Source organism: Monodelphis domestica, chromosome 3, assembly GCF_027887165.1.
Source record: "Monodelphis domestica isolate mMonDom1 chromosome 3, mMonDom1.pri, whole genome shotgun sequence".
Lineage (NCBI taxonomy): Eukaryota > Metazoa > Chordata > Mammalia > Didelphimorphia > Didelphidae > Monodelphis > Monodelphis domestica.
Window position 1 is genome coordinate 22,419,749 of NC_077229.1, and position 19,662 is coordinate 22,439,410.

At 46.2% G+C, this 19,662-nt stretch overlaps 1 protein-coding gene across 2 annotated transcripts in view; it reads right to left on the minus strand.

The window, feature by feature from the left end:
- Nucleotides 1–19,662, minus strand: part of ZNRF3 (zinc and ring finger 3) — a 171,470-nt gene that overhangs the window by 127,598 nt on the left and 24,210 nt on the right. Inside the window, exon 1 of one of the 2 annotated variants that reach the window (XM_016432531.2) lies at nt 1,752–2,537. The exons of the other annotated variant lie outside the window; for it this stretch is intronic. The gene's annotated coding sequence lies outside the window, so the exon portion shown is untranslated. Of the gene's footprint in view, nt 1–1,751; nt 2,538–19,662 lie in introns of those variants that run through there. 2 annotated transcript variants of the gene reach the window in all.

Here is a 19,662-nt window from a genome sequence, read left to right on the forward strand (position 1 = left end):
AGTTAATCCCCTCTTCTGGTAGAAAAGGAAATTAAACAAGTTCCAGGTAGTGAAGGGACTTGTCCAAGGCCACACAGTCTTAAAATTGAGACCTACAAGGTCATCTAATCCAATCTCATTATACAGGTAAGGAAACTAAGATCCAGAGCATCTAAGTGACTTGCCCAGGATCAAGAAAGTACTAAGAGTAAAGTGGAATTTGAACCCAGACTTTTGGAAAACAGACCCAAATTCCTCTCGAACAGTTTTTGAGTTATAGTCTAGCACTATCTTATCCCTCCATTAGGACCTAATAAGCTCTTTAAGAGCATTCAGGGGGACAGGTAGCTCAATGGATTGAGTCAGGCCCAGAGATGTGAGGTCCTGGGTTCAAATCTGGCCAACTTCCTAGCTGTGTGATCCTGAGCAAGTCACTCAACCCCCATTGCCTTAGCCCCTACCACTCTTCTGCCCTGGAACCAATACACAGTATTGATACCAAGATGGAAGGAAAGGGTTTAAAAAAAAAAAAGCATTCAGGACAAAGATCTTCCTGGCATATAAAAAAGGAGAAATGCTAAAGGCCTAGAGAGAATTCACAAGGAAAGAGATTATCCCTAGCTATAGGCCCAGAGATCTATACTCCCAACCACGACACAATTTTTCTAAGAATAATCTAAACACTAAGGGTCACATGGTTTAATATGTATTGGATTAGAGGTCAGGAAATCTGATTTTAAAAAATCAGCACAAGAGTTTATATATTAGTTATGTTACCAAGGGCAATTAGCTCAGTTATGGTGACTGTAGAGCACCTGGCCTGGAGCCATGTTCAAAATCAACCTCAGAACCTTAAATTGTATGACCCTGGTAGGTAAAATCACTTATGGGCCTTACTTTCCTCCTCTGTAAAATGAGGATAATAGCACCTACCTCCTGGGAAGATAAACTGATATATTTGTAAAGCATTTTGGCTAAATAAATACCATTATAGTTTATTTGCCTCAGGCAACTTCCTGAGACAGAGAAATCTATTTGGATCCCATACTCCTATCAGTTAAAAAAAAAAATGAAGGGACAGTTAAGTGGCTCAGTAGATAGAGGGCCAGGCCTAGAGATAAGAGGTGCTCAGTTCAAAGCTTCTGCTTTGGAACTGATACTGAATGCTGATTCTAAGACAGAAGGTAAAGGTTTAAAAAAAATTTTTTTTTTTAGTGCAAACTCCCAATGTTCATAGTTACAAGTTTTATACATGTATTACAGCAATAATTATCATAATTATATGTTAAGCTTCCACAAATAACACCTTTTTTTTTTTAAAGAAAAAAGGAGTTAATGAGGAACCCTGATTTGGAGTCCAAACAGAGCCAATACAATTTATTAAGTTATATGGTCAGACCTTAACTTTAGGAAAATCATTTTAGCCTCAGTGTCAAGGATGAAGTGAGATGAGGGAGACTCTTCTAGTGTCTCAACTGGAGACAGGGAGCCCAATGAAAGAGCTCTTACAATAGCCAAGAGAGATGTAATAAGGATCTAAACTAGAGGGACAGGTGGAAGGAGTCCTTCACCAAGAGAAATGAAGGAGAAAAGGGCAAGACCAGGTAGCTATTTGGAACTATTGTACAATGGAGAATGTGGTGCTGAAAATGACCTCAACAATGGTGAACCTGAGTGACAAGAACAAGGGCTTCCTACAATCCAGAGCATTGAAGAAGGCTGGGTTTGGAGTAGGTAAAGTTAAACAGATTTGTTAGGACACCTGTGCATACCTGCACATCTTGTGGGTCCAAAGAGGAAGAGCTGGGCCCTTTTCACTGGTCATCACTCCACAGCTGGCCCTCCAAAAGGCTGCTGCAATCATGAGGTGATGGAGGGACTGTGGAGGAGCATTCTGGGAAGGGAAAGGAATGTTCTCAGTTAACATGTTCTAGATGATGCTTTGAGGGTTCCAGTTAGGGTTAGAATATAACTGCCTGGAGGGGTTGGCACCAAGATGGAAGAGGGGATATTGGCAGCTTCCATAACAGAGAGAGGAGGTAGAGGGGGAAGTGTTGAGGAAAAGTGCAGGTGCAGCTGTGTTGGAGACAAGCCTTCAGACTGGCTATGACAGGTAGAAAATTCTACCCCATCTTCTTACCCTTTGATTAGTTCATTACACAGCCCCATTCAGGGACAAACTCTGAATCCTATGCCCTAGAATAGTGATGGCAAACCTTATAGAGATCAAATGCCTTGCCCCACCCCACCCCTTAACCTAGACAGGGGAAGGAAGAAGCACTTCCATTGGGCTGCTCGGCAGAGGGGCAAGTGATGAAAGTTTCGTTTGGAGAGGAGGGGAGCAGCTCTGCCTAACTCCCTCTGCTTTTCTAGTAACAGACTCTGGGAGTGGGGGTATGGAGGGAGGGTGTGCCCAAAGAGAGAACTGTGTGCGCCATCTTTGGCACCCATGCTGTAGTTTTGCCTTCACTGCTCTAGAAATTATCATATTGGTCTTAGAATTGATAACTACACTGGTGAAATGAGTTCCAACCTCAGGGGCAGAAGAGAGGGTTCATGGAGCCTAACACATCCTAAAGAATCAGGAAATTCCATCTGTTACCTTCAGGACCCTCCACAAAGGCCCTAACCAAGCCTGCACTCCAGGAGAAGAGCTTTCAGCTCCAAATCCCCTCTTGGCCACAGGTGAGATCATAAAAGCATGACAAGACTCTGGCTAGAGTGACTCTTTCAAATCTCTAGGGGAAATTTTGCCCTAAGCATTTACAAAGAGGTTTCTCCAGTTTGTTAAACATGATTACTTTAAGGAATTACTCAACTTCATCTAAAATAGTTTTAATTAATAAAAAAGGAAGAAAAATAAAAAAGCTTGATTATTAATTGGATATTTTAAGAGTCAATTTATTTCACATCTGTCAAGAAAGAAGTTCTAGTTCTGCTAACTGGAAGCCCACTATTCTACTGCTAACCCCAATGTGGCAAGTGACTAACAACTTTTGAACAAAACATACCATGCCTTCCAAGTCTGCCCACTGGGGCTGCTAAAGCCACCGTTTGGAAAGCTGGAGAGGGAAAGATACAAGGTAGAAGAAAGCCCCCAAAGCATCCTGACCCAACCTGGGTCCCACAGCATACCCCACAGTCCAGATGTTCCCCCTAGTAAGACTCCAAAGGTTCAAATCCTGGGGATAAAAATCTCTAAATTATTCAACCAAGTCTGCTCCTGCCACTTTTCACCCCACTGTTATGTGTGTTATCTATACATATACACATTTCTTTCATCTTGGTTCCTAAGAAACAAAAATAATCATTCAGGATCTCTGACCACCCATCCTAGTAAAATATGAATAAGGCCCTTTTACAACCTGCCCCTGGATATGTAATGTGGAGAGGGGAAAATGTCAGAATCATCTCCAATATTCCAATGCATATGTGATCTCATTGATAGGGGAGCTTCCTCCAATAATTCAGGTCACAAGCCATCTCCACCATGTCTTCCCAAGGGACCTGCCTACCAATGTGCTAGAGGCCTTTCTGCCCCACTCCTCACACAGTCAGGGCTCCAAACCACTGAGAACTGTCTGACATATGACCCTTCCATCTTCTCTTCCTACCACATGAATCCTGGATGACATCTTCTATTCCTGCTCTCTTCGGTGGTTCTAGGTTATTTCATAGCCTTTTCATACCCACCATGAGGCTCTCTCTGAGGGATGATGTTCACCTTTTGTTCCCTAGAAAAGTTACATTTTCTGCATCATTTCCATATCTCACAACAGGTTGAATATTAAGAATGAAAGATGAACCCCTTTGCTTTCATGGAAAGCTTAGAATCAGCAAAGAAATTTGTAATTTCCTAAAAACAATCCAGTCCACTGTCCTAACACCTTTTCAACTTTGGTCCCAGCAAACTTTCCATGTATACAGTTCCAAATACATATACTCGTGGCCAAGTACTACAGGGTTTTTATTCAAATGCATATTGAAACCAAACTTCTTCCTATGCCTGCAGATCTCTTCCATGAGACTCTCCATTGTTCTACGGAAGCCATGGTGGAAAATAGCTTTTCATCTTGAGAATGGCTCAGTGAGAGTCTGCTCTCCCACAAGGACTAAGGAGTAAGAGGTGCCCGCACAGTTTTGGCCATAGCAATTCATCCAACAAGGAACCTGTGTGATTTTGCATTTTACTGCTGGCCAGCATCTCAGGCTCTCAAGATCCTGAACTTTTGAGGTCACATGATGTAGCAGAAAGAGGACCTGATTTGAAGGTGGGTCAGGATTCTTCTCATCACCTGCTGACTGCTTAAAGCTCTACTACACAGGGGGGAAAAAGGAGTTTGACTCTATAGTCCCCAAATGAAGCCACCAGACCGAGTGGCACTTTAAGTCTTCTTCACATAGGTCATTTTTCTGCCCTAAATCCAACAGGTGTGCTTGCCAACCTAGACTCTATTCCCAGGGAACATCTGATGAACCATGCGTGAGAAGAGGCAGAAGCTGAAACTGCTGCGGTGCTTTCCAAATCCAGACTGGCAGTACAGATGGGAACATGTATAAAATGCCCTTTGCTTCCTATAACAAACTGGTGAGAGAACAAAGGCCATTGCCCGACTTCATAAAAAGGCTTGAGGATTTTCACGCGTTTTCTTCACATCGATCCTGTGAAATATTATTCACGTCTTACGGATGGGCAAACCGGGGTGTCAAAAGATTAAGATGACTCTGCCAGGGTCCCACGGTAACAAACTATTGGGGGCCAAATCTCCCACTCCAAATATCTGAATGATTCTGCCCAAGATTAGAGAATCAGCACTTGCACCCAGGCTTCCAAGTCCAGTGTTGTCCATTCCACCAGGCTGCTTCTGCCTCGGGCTCCACTTCAGAGTGGGGTGGTCAGAGCAAGCTGACTCCAGACCCTATTCTTGGTGCCCAGGGCCCCCTCCTCTGGCCTCCATGGCACACGCTTCACCTCTCTAAACAAACAAGGGAGAGCTTTGTGTCTTTGTTTAAGTTGGAGAGGGGGAAAAAACCTGTCTCACAGGCTATGATTCCATCAGCAAGAGCTTCCTCATTTTCTGTATCAATCCCGTGTCACTCAGCCTTCGCTTTGAAGAGACTCAGTGGGCGGCAGCCAGCGGCTTTGATCTTGCTATTCATTGCCCCAGGGCCAGAGCTGATAATATCAGCTTGGCCTACACAGTTTTAGGCAGGCCAGAGGCACCCATTCCAACCCAACATACAAGAGGACAAAACAGCCCCCACATTCCAGTGTGAGGTCAAAGTCAGTCTCTCCTTCCCCCACCTTTTCCTGGTGCTCAACTGTGGCTTAGGGGGAGGATCCAGCGCACATGGCCACTGTGGGTAAGGCCCCAAGAGCTCCAGAGGTCCCACAGTCAAGCTGGGGCGCTGCTCCTATCCCTTCGGAGTTCAACCTTTGCCTAGTTACTCCTCAATGCCTTTTTTAAAAGGGGCCTGGAAAGGTGCGAGAATGCGGCTTCTTCAAGGGACCTTTAGGGATTTCAAGCTGGTTAACAACTTGATGACCATCTGAGCCCCCCCACACACACACACACTGATTTTATGGCTGTTTTAATAGAACGGTTCCCTTTATTATTTTATACATTTTATTTCATCCATTTAAAAACATTGTTCCAAGAAGAGGTGTGAGAAGGCTTCGCCAGAAACCAAATGGGGCCATGACCCCCCAAAAGGTCACACACACCTGATCTAGTCCAATCCCCTCCTTTTCTACAGAGAAAACTGAGACCAAGAGAAAGGAAACAATATGGCCAAAAGCACAGAGCACAAGGAGGGATTCAATCTAAGTCTTCTGACTTGAGACATTCTTTCCACACTATGCCCTTTGGCCTTCACCTTTGCTGATAAATTATCTCCAATTTATACTCTATGTGTCTTATGTGTACAAGGCTGTTTTTTTCCTTTTGCCTTTTTTTTACATGTTGATACAATTTTAAATAATTGTTTTCTGACATGTTGCAATCCATATTCTCTCCCTTTCTCCTTCTCTATTCCCAAGATGGCAGGTAATATGATATAGGTTATACATGTGCTATCATGCAATACATATTTCCATGTTGGACATGTCATATCACTTATACAAGAAAAAAAATTCATGAAGGAAATAATGGGAAGAATGACCTGATTCAATCTGCAATCAGACCCTGCCAGTTTCTTCTATGGTGGTGGGTGGGTTTTTTTTCTGTCATGCTTCCCAAGTTGTCTTGGATCTTTGCTTTGTTGATAATAGTTAAGTCAGGTCAGTTCAGGAAAAGGGGGACGGAAGAAGGGAGGGAGACAATATAGATCATATAACTTGGGAAAACATATATGGAAATTTGTTATTAAAAATTTTTAAGATAATAAGTCATTTACCATTGATCATTGTACTTTATTGCTGTCACTGTGCAGTATTCTCCTGGTTCTGCTCACTTCACTTTGCATCATTTCATAGAAGTCTTTCTAGGTTTTTTGTGATCTTCTTGTTCACCATTTCTTGTGGAATTCCATTACAATCACATACCCAATTTGTTCAGCCATCCACCAAGGCATCCCTTCAGCTTCTGGTTCTTTGCTACCACAAAAAGAGCTGGTACAAATAGCTCTGTTCACATTGGGCCCTTTTGCTATCTCCGAGCTCTTTCAGACCCAGGCCTTGCAATGGTATTGCTGGGTAAGGGGAATGTATAGTTGTCTGCATGTAGTCTCCCCCACTGATAGTGCCCTTGAGGGCAGAAACTGGTTTTGCCTTTCTTGGTATCTCAAAAGCTTAGCAGAGTGCCTGGTACAAAGGAAGAGCTTAAAAAATGCTCCATGACTTGATTTGCTTCCTACTAACAAGGGAATCTTACAGCCATTTAAATAAAAAAAGATATTCATCCATCCTAGTGAAGGATAGAAGCTGTCCGGGAGTTTTCCATGCTCAGACTTCTCATGGAACCTAAACCATTTGGAACCATCCAATTTAACAAATTTCCCTGACAAAAAAACATTTTTTTTAGGATACTGAATCCCTTTTCTCTCTCCCTCCTATACCCAGTAAAATAAAAGCAATAGAAGCATATGAAGAAAAGTCATTGGTGCAGGGATGGGAAATGGAAAATCTTCTAGGACAGATCATTGTAGTCAATGATTCTTAACAGGTTTGGGGGAAGAAGTAGGAAGCAAAAAGTAAGAGAGACAACTCATTCTCCAATCCATACTCCATTCAGCCATCACAGTGATTTTCCTGAAGCCCAGATCTGACCTCCCCTCAATAGACTCTAATAGTTACCATCTCCATAATCATATATAAAATGGTCTGTTTGGCATTCAGAGCTTTTGAGGACCTGGTCCCCTCCTGCCTTTCCAGTCTTCTTATAACTTACTCCCACCACATATTCTTCAATCCAGTGATACTGGCCTCCTGGCTATTCCACAAACAAGATCTCTTAGCTCTTGGCATTCTCTGTGGCTATCCCCCCAGATATGCCTGGAATTTCTCCCCACTCTGCTCTGACTGACTTCCCTAGCTTCCTTTAAATCCCAACTAAAATGCCATTTTCAACAGGAAGCCTTCCTTAGATTCCTTCCTATTTATGCTGTGTGTGTATTTATATTATATATATAGCTTGCTTGGTATATATGTTAGTGTCTTGTCTCCTCTATTCAACTGAAGCTTTATAAGGGACTGTCTTTTGCCTCTTTTTGTATTCCCAGGGATTAGCACAGTGCCTGGTACACAGTAGGCACTTATAAATGTTTACTGATTGACTGAAGTCAAGTCTTGTTGGGGTAAGGCTGTCCTAGCTCACTCCAGCACCTCTTCTGGAGCAGAAAAATCTCCCAGAGCAACTAAAGTCCAATAAATGTCTTTCTAGAACACTTCCAACAAGTGACCCCTCTGCTGGAAAGCCTGCTCCAAGGTAGGGGGGAGTTTCTCCATTTCCTAAGGCAGCCCACTTGATTCAGAGTGATGTATAAGTAGAAAGAGCATTCCACTGCAAGGCTGGGGACCTACATTCCAGGGCTAGCCCCACCACTTATTAATCCAAATACCCTGGGGCAAGTCTCCTTCCCTTAGGTGGTTCCCCAAGTCCTCATCCAGAATGAACTCAACAGAGGGTGAGTTTGAACTAAATCTCTAAAGCTGCAGAGCTTCAGCTTCTACCAGCCACCATTTTGAATGAAAACCTTCCTTCATGTAGCTTCTACTATCTAGGTGCCTTGTGCATCATTAGCTTTGGGCAAGGGGGAAGAAAGCTAAAGAAGGAAAGAATGAATAGATAGGAGCTCTAAACATTATTTCTGCAGCTCAACTGTTATGAATACAGTTTTCTATTCTTAGCCAGAATTTGTACAAGTCAAGTAGGGCCCAAAGTATTGGCTAAGTGCATTTTTCTCTGTATCTATCATTCAAGAAGATTATTCATACCTACCAGAACTAGGGTGGGAAGAAATGATGCCATCCCATCATAAGAATCAGTCACTCAATAAGCATTTAGACCTACTATGTGCCAGGTACTTGCTAAGCACTGGAGACACCAAAGAAAGCAGTAAATATCTCTTCCCTGATTTCAGTGAGTCCCCATTACAATGGAGGAGATGATGTGAAGATGACTTCTACATTGTAAATAGAAAGCAAGCCAGGAGGTAAAGACCATGGCCAACAACATGTCCAGTGTCCAGGATAAAAAACTGTTGAGTGTGTGTCTGCTAGGAAAAGACTAGGAAGGGGCCAAGTGGTCAGAGGTTTAAAGACCTGAGGATATAAAGAACACTGGTGTTTGCTTAGAGCAGGTAAGGAGGAGGGGAGGCAGTGTCAAGCAGGCTTTAGGAATAATGAAGTCAAATGCCTTAAGCTCCTACTATGTGCCAGGTTCTGTGCTAAGTGGGGGGGGGGGGGGGTGGCCACAAAGAAAGACAAAGGGCAGGCCTTGCCCTCCAGGAACTCCTAATCTAATTAATAAGAAAAAAAAAGCTGAAAAGAAGCTAGGGACAAGGTGCCCTTCCATTGGGCATGCATGAGGAAGTCCATCAGTGGGAAACAATGAGTCTCCCTAAATGGAGGACCTAGGAGAAATACTCTGAGAATCAGAGGGGTAGGAAGGGTGATGGCCAATCAGAAGGTTACTTCAATTATGCCAGGCAAGAGGTGAGAAGGAAGTTCACCAGGATGGCAGCTGTATTATTGGAAAAAGGGGGATTCAGAGACATGTTGTAAATAACAAGATCTGGCAATGAGTTGCATATGTGGACAGTAGAAGAATAGGGTGCCCCAGAGAATGGCACTTCACTCTGCAGTAATGGTAAAGGCATGGGGGGCGGGGGGAGGTCATGAGTTCAATTGTGAACATGTTAAGTTAAAAACATTTGATTCAAGAGATTTCTGAGTCTTCGATGGTGATGTAGGGCTAGAGCTCAGGAGAGAGCAATTATCTATGGAGAAATGACAGTTGAACGATTCATCAAAGTTAATAAATCACTAAGAGAGAGACAGTATAATGGGGAAAAGAAGAGAGACCCAGGACAGAGCCTTGGAAGATACCCAGTTGGTACATATAACCTGGATGAAGATATATTACAGAGGAACAGTCAAACAGGTAGACAAAAAAAAATCACAAAAGACGAGAGTAAAAGAGTGGTCCAGAAGGATATGGGTTGAAAAAAGGCCATTAGATTTTTGGCAATTAGAAATCACTGGACACAGTTAGGTGTCTCAGTGGTTAGAGAGCCAGACTTGGAGACAGGAGGTCACGGCTTCAAATCTGGCCTCAGACACTTCCTAACTTTGTGACTGGACAAGTCATTTGAGCCCCATTGCCTAGCCCTTACCTCTCTTCTGCCCCGGAACCAGATGCTTGGTTATCAATTCTAAAACAGAAATTAAGAGAGGAAGAGAGGGTGGGAGAAAAGGAGGAAATCGTTGGTGACTTTGGGGAAAGTAATTTCCGAAAAAGCCAGATGATAGAAGGTTCGGAAAGGAATGAGGACAAAAAAAATGGAAGCCCTTAGTATAGCCAATTTTCTCAAGGTGTTTATCACAGAAAGGGAGGAAAGATTCAAGACATGTATAGACGGAGGGGCTGGTAAGATTAAGGGAAGTGTCATGATTTAAAGGACAAGCTTTTAAAACTTCAGTCTTGAGACAACACAACTGAAGAACTTGACCTGGGGAATCTTATTTTTTAAGATACAGACAGCATGATATTGGGGGGTGGGGGGTGGGGTGAAATACAGAACAGAGACTCAGAAAACCTGACTTCTAATCTCAGAGTTGCTACTTCCAAGCTAGAGAATTGAGGGCAATGTAACTCAACTCTCCAGGCCTCTGTTTCCTTCTCAGTAAAACGAGGAGACAACTAACTAGCTTAGATAATCTCTAAAGTCTTTTCCAGCTCTACGCCCATTAACAGACCCCAAATGGCAAGGCAAACTGGACCAAGTTCAAGGACAATGAAAGGACAACAACAGAGCTACAGAGATTGGAGAACACTTTCCAAGGACAGAACTAGCTCTACAATTTGTATTCCAATTCACTGACAGATGAGGGCCTGGGGGACAAGGGCAGAAATAAGGAACAAGGAAACAAAGACTACAAGTAAATAAATGATACAGAGCTAATAAGAATCAAGCCAGGATAATGAAACCAAAATTAAACTGACCCACACAAGCACCACAGTGTAGTGGGAAAAGGGAAGTCAGCCACCCAGGATGCTAGTTCTAGGTCTGCCAGAGATTTTCTTTGTAACATTCAACAAGAACCTTTTCCATCTTGAGATCCATAAAACAAGTTAGATTCTGTCTAGGGTTCCACCTAGCTTTGATCTATGAACACTTGAAGCAGAGCGTCTCTATCGAAATCCTAATTAGCCATTTCACTTATTCTTTTTTTTTTAAAGGTTTGTCTTAAGAGATGCTTCTGTTGTTCCATCTCTGCTTTTGAGAACAGAATTTGTTCTGTTCTGTTGAGACAGAAAAGTCGCTCTACAGCTCTCTTTGGGGCACCTACTAAATGCACCATTAGGGCCAAATCGCATCCATAAGAAGTGCCTTGTAATATACGGTCCAGTTAAGGAAGAGGAAAAGAGCCGTCCAGGAAAAGCTAAACAATTCTATACTGAACAGTCCTATCAACAGAGCTGTGTGGAGCTGCCAGAGGAGGCCATTCAAAGGTCCTAAGAGGAAGAACACTGGAGGATGGAGTAGCCAAGTTGGTTCACAAACATTTATTAAGCAGCTGCATGGAGCCAGGAACTGGGCTAAGTGCTGGGAATACCGCACCCCCAAAGGGGGGAGGAGGGGGGCACAAATTATTTAAAAACAAAAAAGCCACATCTTACAATTACGTACTATCAGAAGCTGAATTCAAATTCAAGTTTCTTCCAATTTTGAGTACAGTGCTCTACTGAACCACACTGCCTACCCCACAGCAATTTATCTTCCTCTGATAAGATCAATGACTTCTTGGGTTCTAAAAACCAAAATAGCACCTTGAAAGAAACTTGCAAGTGCGGTGCCATTTCTTTTTCAGGCTCAGTCCTATATGGGCAAATGAAAACAGAGTCTGGGGAAAAGACTCCTTTTCAATGGCTCTGCTCCTATCATGCTCTTATTTATGTTTCCAGAACAGCATCGCAATTTCAATGGAACCAAATTAGGTCTGTAGCAGTATTTGAGGTAAGCACCCTGGTCCTAATGCCCTAGGACATGAGTCCTCACTCCACAAACTGGGCCCGCTTTTTATTTTTTTACACTCCCAGTAATGGGGCATTTACACAGAGGTAGTGGCTAATTCCATTTTTCCATTGCTCTAATTGTAAAGCAAAAATCGTCCCCACTCTATTCCTGTAATATATTCCAGAGCTTAAGTCCCCCGCCCCCCCCCCCCCCACTACTGAAAACACTTATTATATCTGTACCTTCTCTGCCTCAAGCAAAATAGTCCCAGTTCCCTCCATTTCTACTCAAAGAACATCGCTTAGGATTGTTCCTGGTCCTTGTGGTCCTCCTCTGTAATGTCAGCAGCCTTCCTAAAAAGTCACTCCTCTAACCCCGGCCTCCTTAGCTAGGCATACTAGAAGCTCGGCCCAGCACATCCCATTCTCTACAATATTCAGCTGTGAGCAAAGTCTTTGAAAACCACTGTTGAGGGCAGCCGGGTGGCCCAGTGGTTAGAGCGCCAGGCCTAGAGATGGGGAGGTCCTGGGTTCCAATCTGAACTCAGAGAGTTCCTGGCTGAGGGACCCTGGGCAAGTCGCCTCACCCCCACTGCCTTCCTGCTCTCCTGGGAGAGGAGGCGGCACTGGAGTTCCAACAGTGCAAGCTCTCCCAGAGCCTTCCCCCTTCCTTCAGATCCTCCTCCTCTCTCCAAACGCCCTTCCGGGGCTTTCCCTTCTGAACAGGGGCGGAATGCCCCCTCCCCACCTGAGCCAACTGCAGACTTGTGAGCCGCAGCCCAGGCCGTGTTTCATTCCAGCGGCCCAGCTGACTCGGAGAGCCCCCAGATTGGCTCTCTCCCCTCCCAGCTCCCCAACCACTGCTTTAGCCGGCCGCAGTCAGCCCCCCCCCCCCCCCAGGTAGGGAGCAGCGGTGGCTCTCCTCGGGACTCCCGGGGCTCTGCCTCCAAAAACAAAGGCCCATTCTCTGTGTGAGGGGACGGGATGCGGCAGGCAGGCATGCTCGGGGCTCGGGATCCTCGGGCGCCCCCCACCCCAGCCCGCCGTCAGGCCAGACTGGAAAGAAACAATCGTCGGGGGGCCTCTTCCAAGCAGGTCGGGGCGGCCTCCTCCGGGCTTTTCCGGGCTCCACCTGGCCCATCCCAGCCGGCTGGCCTCCTCTCCCACCTGGCAGCCCCAGAGCTGGGCCGGGAGGGCCGTTCCCGCGGCGGCTCCGGGCCGGGTTTTCGGCCGCGCCAGGCTTTCCCCTCCACCGCTCCTCCCGACACTTCAAAGGAAGTATTTTTGTACAGCCCAGGGAGGAGTGTAAACTGGCCAGCTGCTTCCAAAGCATGAGACGTTCGTTAACCCTCACAGGGCCATCCGGCTCCGCGGGGGGAGCCCAGAGGGCACGGGGTCCCCCGAGAAGGAGGCCGCGCCTGAATTCCCCCAAGGCCCACAGAGCCCCGGGGCCGGCACCCAGACGGAGCCCCTCTCCGCCCGCGTTAATCTCTCAGGCGAGGCGAGGCCCGGGTCCTAGGAGCGGGCAAACAGCTCGCTATAAATACCTACTCGGGCCCAAGGTTCAAAGGATCCAACAATTTAGCACTTCAATGGAAACTCCAGCGAACACAAGGCCCCGCCCCCGCCCCTCCCCCGCTCCCAACTACAAAAGGCCAGATACAGACGGGCCCAACTGCAGGGGAAGGGGAGGGGAGGGGGAAGGGAAGGGAGGGGAGGGGAGGGCCCCGACCCCCCCACGCCCACGCCCTCCTCCCGGCCCAGGACACTCCTGTCCAAGGCAGGCCCGCCGCCTCTAGGGTGGCGAAGGGCAGATGATGAAGTTCCAGGCATCGGGCCACAGCCTTGGAAGGCTGTTCAAAGCCACCCCGCGCGGGCTTCTTCACCTCCTGTCTGTCCTGGGCCTCCCTGGCTGGGTGCCCGCAGCCCGGCCGCCTCCGCCGCCGCCACATGGGTCAATGCATGGAATCCACAGGAAGAGGCGCCAGAAGCCTCGGCCACTGAGGGAGAGCTCCCGTCTGGGAACCCCAGGCTCAAGTAAAATGGGGTCCTGCTCTGGGCTGGGCTTCTTGGTCAGTGGCCCACACACCTCGGAAGGTCCGGTGAGGCGGCAGCAGGCCCAAGCCCTAGGACACGTCCCTGAACCTGGTGGCCGGGGCGCCTTCGTTTGTAAACTGAGGCAGAAATAGCTCCTCCTTCCCAAGAGCTGCAGTTCCCCGAATCCCATTTTTGGTTCCTGGGTTTTCCTCTTCCTCTTTATTTCCGAGGATCTTTTCCTGGCTTTCCCAGGCTGTGTTCTAGGGCTCCTTTATGCTCTAGCACTGGGCCCCACCCAAGAGTGTCTAGAACAAGCCTCTCCACTCCAAAATGGAATCTGAGGCCCGGAAGGGAGTCACCGAACTGGCAGGTCTCAGGGCTGGGCCTCAACTCCCAGCTCATCTGCTGCTCTGAGCCACTTGGAGACCACATGAGGAAGCCCACATTTGCTAGCCACTAGGCAGACCTGCATTGTTTGGAATCTGATCTACCCGTCATGGGACCCTGACCTGACAGCTCAGAGCAGCCCTTAGATTTTGGTTTTTTAAACTCATACCTTCTGCTGGGAATCCATAACTATCCCGCCCAGGTAGGAGTAGCAAAGGCTCCGCAGCTGGAGTCAAGTGACCTGCCTGGGTCACATGGGCAGGAATCGAGGACAACTTGGACCCGGGAGCTCCCATCTTTAGGCCTTACTCTCAATCCAATCAGCCACACCACTGCCCCCAGCCTTAGTTCTTCAGAATCCCCCAAATCCTCTCACCTCACCGTGCTAAGGAGTCATGCCAGACTTTATCTTCTAAGAATGTCCAGTGACAGTTGAGGAAGAAAATCATGCTAACTGATCCCCCTGAACATCCTTGAGCCTTCAATACTTTGCTCTGGGGCCGAGGTGCAGAATGGGAAGAGCCCCCAAATTCTGAAGCCCTAATAAATAATAGCAATAAATAACTTGCCTTCAGAGCCCTTTCAGCTCTGATCAATAACCAAGGCTAAAGTATGCCTGTCCCATGACTGAACAAGAATCCCTTGACATAAAAGCCCCCAAAGCCGAGTTGAGATTCTGGCTCCACCAAACTGGGCTGACTCCAGGCAAACAAACGTCGGGCCTCATGGGGGCTGGCCTTTCAGGTTCCTTCCAGTTGTGATGTCAACGGCACTTGAACCCAAAGCTTCCACTGACTGCTCTTACATCTGGGCTTCAAATTCTTGACAGGACACAGCTCAAGGCAAACCCTGGCTCTGTGTGTCTCTGGGCAAGTCTGTTAAAACTGAGCCTTGCTTTTCTCATTTGCAAAATGAAAGGGTTAGACGAGATGCCCTCCAAAGCGTATCTACATTACTGTATGAGACAAAATACAACGTCCTAATTGCTCAGAAATTGCTACGCTTCAAGTTATAGTATAGAAAAAGCACCCCAAATGAATAAACTCAACCGTCCTACAATTCAAATTTAGGGTTTTTAATGTCCTATCAAAGGTACCCTCTGGATATTGCTTAAGTGACGGCTTAGTAAGAAACTGAATGCTGAGTGGCAAACTTGGTAGTCTTCTGCATCGAAATCAAATGACTGCCTTTAGTGGCCATGTAGATTCTTTGAGTCTTGTGATCCTGCCTCCCGCTCAGAGAGATCGCTCCTTTGAGTAGATTTTCAGAAAGGAGCAAAGCAAGCCCAAGAAATGGGTGAGATCGCAGCCCACTTCATAAAGTTAAAGGGCCCTCCTCCCATCCCACAACTTGGCCTCCCTCTCCACCAATATCCAAAGCCTCCTTCCAGGGCACAGGGGTTAGCAGGTGCCACCAACCTGGCAAAGCTTCCAGGACGGACCCCAGAATAGACTGCATGTCTTCTGATCTGGGACCAAACCAAGTTCAGAAAGTCCCCCTCTACCACTCTAACCACAGGGTGAAGAGAAATCTAAAGTTTAGAAGGATTTCCATCAGGGTGGACGGGGCAGGCACACTGAACAAAGTCCCGTCTCCCTGAAGTAAGCAGAAGGAGGAAGAAATAGAAGTCATGGAAGGAACCCTGGATTAGGAGTCAGTAAACTGCTTGGAATTCTACCACCAGTTTTACCTGCCATGGGAAGTCACTTTGCTTCGCCAAAGAAATAGAAAATGGTGCAGTGCAGCCCCGAGGAGCTCCGGCCATCTAATCCAGTCTAGTCATTTTGTAGACGGGAGAGCTGAAGTTTCCGCATCATGGCTACAGAGAGACTTCCCTCAAGAGTGGCTTAGTCACCAGTATGGGAGAGAGGCATTTTACGGAACTGCTAGGAAGAGATGTTTTCTTCAGATAACTATTAAGTAACAAGCTAGGCCAGTCCTACAAAGCCTACAGGTGGGTGCCTTAGCCCTTCACCCCAGTCCTCCAACATTTACCAGCACACTCCTGGGTCCTGGCAAATTGGCAGATGGTAAAAAAGGTAGCATTTGAGAAATGGCCATCTTAGTTAAAGAGTCTCTGTAAAATGTAAGCACTTAATAAATGTCTGAAATGTAGGAGAATGGACTTCAATTGTCTTCATATAACATTTTCTAAACTAAGGACAAGGACCACATTCAGAGAACAAAGCTGCTCTAATTTACAATATCAAGGAAGAGTCTTGGAAAACACACTGGGCTTAGAGCCAGTCAGAGAAAGGAGGTCCCAGCCACCAAGGAATGAACAAAAGAAAAAGCATCAATTTGGAGTGTTGCTAGAAGCAGAGGACACCAACACAGGAATAACTCGGTTCCCGTCCTCAAAAGGTTTACATTCCAAGGAGGAAACAACACACAAAGGCAAGTGGTGGGCAGACAGGGATGGCTTTTTTTGGTTTGGGAAGTCCCAAAGATAATATGTGGAACCATACAGGAATGGCGATAGACATATCCTTTTTCTAAAAGGGGCAAACGTTCTACCAGTTAGTCATGTCCTGTACAGCATTCTTCTCAGTTCATCCCCTGCTTCCTAAGCAAAGGTACTTAGTTCTGTTCTAGGACTTATTTTTTTTCCCTTCCTATATTCCCATCAGCTCAGGTACCTCTACACATTTAATACTAGCTAACGTTTATATAGTGCTCTCTATGTGCCAGCTACAGTACTAAGAGCTTTACAAACGTTTTCTCAATTGATCCTGGGATATAGGTAATTCTTACCCCCATTTTACAGATGAGGAAATTAAGGCCAAAACGGTTAAGGGATTTGCCCAGGATCACACTGCTAATAAGCAAATGATGTCAAACTTGAACTCAGCGCTTCCTGACCCCAGGTCTAGCACTCTAAGGTGCCACAGGTCATTCCCAAATCCAGGCCCAATCTCTCTCAAGCTCTAGTCCTCGATCTTCAACCTCCAGCTGTGTACCCACACCTGGGTGTCTCATTTCCTCCCACTCCAACTGCCCTTCCTCCAAAACTTTCCGGTTTCCATCAAAGAATCCATCACATTTACAAAACCTCAGACAAATCCTTCTCTCTCATCAGACACCAATACTGTAGCTTCCACCTCTACTAAAATCCCTTACATTTTGGGCTTTCTTCATCGTTCACCCTGACCAGCCCAATCCCAGCCTTCATCATCTCGTGCAACAATTACTTTAATGGTCCCCTAAAGGGTCTCTCTTCTTCCAGTCTCTTCCCTATACCCAACTGCCAAAATTATCTACTTAAGTCTCAAGGGTGACATGAGTCCCTTGAGTGAATCTAGAACAAAACTGAAGTTCCATAAGCTAGTTGCTCATGCTCCCTCTTCATCATCAGGCTGTATTCTGCAGCCTCCTACCTCTCTGTCCTTCACATACTCTCCATCAGACCACCAATTTGTCCTGCAAAGGGGAGCCCTCCTCCATCTGCCACCTCTGCCCTTTCATTACTCACTTCCACCCTGCAAGTTTTTGCCCACCTTCAAGGCTCCATCAAGCTCAGGTGACCAACCTCCGGGCTCAGGGAAGCCTTCCCAGAAAGCCCCAGCTATTAGCACTCTCCCTTTTGTGGCTGTTCAGTCATTTCTAGTGTCTGACTCTTCATGACCTCTTCTGGGGTTTTCTTGGCAAAGATACTAGCCTCCATTTCCTTCTCCAGCTCATTTTACAGATGAGGAAACTAAGGCCAAAAATAAGTATCTGAGACCAGATATGAACTCCAGGCCTCCAAGACTTATCTTCCCAAGTTTGAATCTGGCCTCAGACTCTTACTAGTTGTGTAACCCTACTGGCCTCAGTTTCATCTTCATCATCATCAGGGTTAAGTGACTTGCCCACAGTCATAAAGCTAGTGTCAAAGAGGAGTCTTCCTGACTCCAGACCCTGCAATCTAACCATGCACCACCTAACTGCCCTCTCACCTCTTATATACTTCCTCTTACACTTAATAGTTCTATCTTCCCCAAAGTAAAATCTAAGTTCCTTAAGGGGAGGGGCTCTTACCAACACTAGGCATGATATCTTATGCACAACAGGTGCTTCATAAATGTTACGGCATTAATGCAATGGATAAGAAAAAAAAATCCCTGCAAACCAGAAAGCTGGCCATCTGGAACCTCAGTTACCTACAAGCAAAAAGAAAAGGGGCACCAGGCTACGGAGGAGTTACTCAAGCAAGAAGAGACACGATACACGCACTGAGCTGAAATCCAACTTTTTCATGGACACACTGAAAACCCACTGCACAAAAGTGACAATGATGATGATAGATAGCATTTGTCTAACACTTTAAGGTGCTACCTCATAGGATCCTCATGACAGCCTGTAAGGGGGATGTCTTTAGAAGTCCAGCCTCTACCCTGGAGGTGTTCAAACAAGATGACCACCTTTCTGGTATGCTGCAGAGGTCCTTGAGGTTCAAGTAGGAGCTGGGCTCTGGGGCTTCCAAGGTCTGTTCCAACTCTACTAGTCATAGTTACCCATTACATATGGCTTTAAAGCTTGCAAAGGCTTTACAAATATTTTGTTTATTTGATCCCTAATCACCACCACCCTGGGAGGCAAGTCCTATTATTAGTCTCATTTAATAGATGGGGAAACCAAGGCAGAGAAAAATTAGTAAACTGCCCAGGGTCACACACAGAGCAAGCGTCTTAAGGCAGAATCTGAACTCCAGTCTAAGGTGCTGACAGAATCCGAATTTGGAGTGGATAGGGACATTTCTCCAGGGCTGATCCAACATGATGAGTCCGGCCAAGCCACAATCCCTATCTGCTTTTTCTAAATAAATATTGGGTATCCAAGTAGTAAAGCAAGCAGCATTTCTAGGACAGCTTCTTCCCCTTAGTTACCTATTTGGCCTTCCCCTGATTTCAGAAGAGGTCTCCCAGGCTGTACCTGCTTCTGCTGTATAACTCAAGGGAAAAGACCTGTCTGGATTGATGACAGTTCTGAAAAGGGTAGAAATGTTAGCTGGGAGGACTTTGATAGAGGAGCACTCACTCTTCATCATTTACTCCCCAGTCAATTCCTGCTTTAGCATCATGCACCCAGATTCTCTGGAGCCCCACACTGCACCCTTTCTCTCCCCTACTCTAAAAAGTCAGGGCACCTGCCTCATCTCCAGTCCTCGAACTGCTGTTCCCCAAGCTTGACCCTAGAGCTCCAGGCCCACTAAATCAGCAAGATGAAAGAGACTTTGGGAATAATTGAACCCTCTCAATGCTTTGGATGGGAAAGAGAAGGCACAGAAAGGGGAAGGGCTGAGCTGCTGGGAAATCAGTCAGCAGGGGCAAAGCTGGGAGCCAGCGCAAGGGGCTTCGTCCCTCATCACACTTCCTCTGCCTGCTCCTCCTCAGGCTGTACTAGCCATTGTTCCACAAGCAGCACATGAGTCTGAGACACACACTCCCACACTGCCCTCCCCTCCATCCCTTCAACTTTCTCAGTCATCCTTCCAGGTCTAACTCAATTCTCACTTCATCCGTCAGCCAAGTGCCCATGACTCTGCCCCAGCTGTATCCTTGGCGTTCTTCTAGCGCTCATGGCAATCCCATCTATGTCC